Consider the following 2,981-nt stretch of genomic DNA (forward strand, 5'->3'; position numbering starts at 1 on the left):
CAATTATTTATTCACAACCTAATACACATTCATAACACATATATACCCAATTTAAAACTTAAAACATAAATTTAGTAAAATTAAAATGGAATTATAGTATCCTCACCTTACCCAAGTTTCACATAAGCAAGAGTAAACGTTTTTCTTAAGTTAATTTGATCCTAAAACATCAAAGAGTAAAGAAATTTAATACCTCCACTTAATTTCCCAAAAATTGGGGAAGAAGAGGCTGAGAATAAAAGAATGATTTACCTATGAAATTGTTCCGGTAGAAATGTAGAGCTCAACGTGGTGGACGCGTGGTCACAAACGGTGCGGCGATCGGAGCTCGGACGGAGGAGTTACGGCAAATTGAATTTACCGTAAGGGTTGGAAACGTTCTTCGTTTCTCTCTTCCCCTAAATGTGTTTCACGCTGCCTCTGCTGAATGGGGAAGAAGAGAGGCTTGGATTCATTAAATGCTGGGCCGGTTGGGCCCACGGGCCCGGTTTGGGCCCGGTTCAACTGGTTCGGCCCGTTCGGTCTAATTTTGGACCGATTTTTTTGAAATTGGTGTCAAAATTCTCGTTTCGACGAGCTCTATCCAATTTAATATAATATTCACATTTCTAATCCTCCTTATTAAAAACTAATTTATTGACTAATTATTTACTAATTTAACCGGGGTTTACATTCTACCCACCTAATAAAGAATTTTGCCCTCAAAATTCAAATCTAATTACCTGAAAAGAGATGTGGGTAGTTCTTTCGCATATCTGATTCGAGTTCCCAAGTATGTTCCTCGATACCAGCTCGACTCCAAGCTACTTTTACCAATGATACTTCCTTTCCGCGTAATCATTTAATATTAGTATCATCAATTCTCACTGGAATTACTGGAAGTGTTAGATCTTCTCTCACTTGGATTGGTTCTGGTTCTAGAACATGACTTGCATCAGGAGTATACTTCCGAAGCTGTGATACATGAAATACATCGTGCAAATTCGAAAGGTATGGCGGTAAGGCAATTCTATAAGCCACTGGTCTAATTCTCTTCAAAATCTCAAACGGTCCAATATAACGGGGATTCAGTTGCTTAGTCTTAAAAGCTCTTCCCACTCCAGTGGTTGGTGTTACTTTCAGAAAAACATGTTCTCCTTCCTCAAATTCCAAAGGCTTTCGCCTCTGATCAGCATAACTTTTCTTGCGGCTCTGGGCTATAAGCATTCGATTACGAATCTTCTTTATCTGCTCAGTCGTTTCAGCTATCATCTCAGGCCCTAATAAACTCTTTTCTCCAGTTTCATACCAACACAACGGAGACTGACATTTCCTGCCATACAGAGCCTCATATGGAGCCATTCTGATGCTCGCATGATAGCTATTATTATAAGCAAACTCTACTAATGGCATATACCGGTCCCAGCTTACCGGCTGGTCCAAAACACAAGCCTTTAGCATATCCTCCAAGGTCTGAATAGTTATTTCTGACTGACCATCTGTCTGAGGGTTATACGCAGTACTCAAGCTCAACTGAGTCCCAAATGCACGCTGAAAAGCTCCCCAGAACCTTGATGTAAAACGGGGATCTCTATCAGATATAATAGTAGAGGGCACACCATGTAACCTGACAATCTCTTTGATATACATTCGAGCCAATTCCTCCATTGTGCAACTTATTCGGATAGGAAGAAAGTGAGCTGGTCAACCTGTGCTTCAATGCTTGGAAACTCTCTTCACATTCCGGAGTCCAGATAAAAGGTGTATCCTTCCTAGTCAACTTAGTTAAAGGTAAGGCGAGCTGTGAAAATCCCTTAATGAATCTGCGATAATACCCTGCCAAACCTTAGAAACTCCTGATCTCTGTCGCTGAAGTTGGTCGCTCCCAATTCATCACTGCTTCCACCTTAGCAGGATCCACAGCTATCCCCTGCTTACTCACCACATGGCCGAGAAACTTCACTTCACTCTTCCAGAACTCATATTTAGATAGCTTAGCATATAACTTCCTGTCTCTCAGAATTTGCAGCACAGTTCGCAAGTGATCAGCATGCTCCTCTTCAGTCTTAGAATAAACAAGAATGTCATCAATGAAAACAATAACAAACTTGTCCAGATACGGTCGGAAAATCCTGTTCATATAATCCATAAATACTGCCGGGGCATTAGTTAACCCAAAAGACATCACTGTATACTCATAATGACCATAACGCGTCCTGAAAGCAGTTTTCAGAATATCCTCGTCTCTAATCCTTATTTGATGATACCCAGATTGCAGGTCAATCTTAGAAAACACACCGGCACCCTGTAGCTGATCTATTAGATCATCAATTCTAAGCAACGGATATTTATTCTTCACAGTGATCTTATTCAATTGCCGATAATCGACACACAGCCGCATACTCCCATCCTTCTTCTTTACCAGTAACACTGGCGCTCTCCACGGAGAAACACTTGGATAAAATGCTTACCCAACAGATCTTCCAGCTGAGCCTTCAGTTCAGCCATTTCTAAAGGCGACATCCTATAAGGAGTAATTGAAATTGGACCGGATCCAGGTACCAACTCAATTGCAAATTCAACCTCTCGGTTAGGTGGAAATTCATTAATATCATCCGGAAACACATCTGAAAATTCACATACAACCGGAATCTGCTCTAAACTCTGATCATCACCTGATACTCCCGTAGTTAATAACATAATACCCTGACATTCGGTTCCAGAACAGTTTACTATCATAGAGTCTAAATAGTAATTATTCACCACAACAGGTGCTTCTGACCCTTCCAGCATAAACTGTACTGACTTCTCAGAACAATCAAGCAAAACATGATTCTTGGATAACCAATCCAATCCCAAAATGAGATCAAGACCAGTCATAGGCAAACAAATCAAATCATGCACAAATTCACGCTGTTGCACTCGAAAAGGAACTTGTGGACATTCTATCCTAGTCACCATAGCTTCATGAGTAGCATTATATACTTTCAAATCATAACCTA

Source organism: Arachis ipaensis, chromosome B02 (genome assembly GCF_000816755.2).
Source record: "Arachis ipaensis cultivar K30076 chromosome B02, Araip1.1, whole genome shotgun sequence".
NCBI lineage: Eukaryota > Viridiplantae > Streptophyta > Magnoliopsida > Fabales > Fabaceae > Arachis > Arachis ipaensis.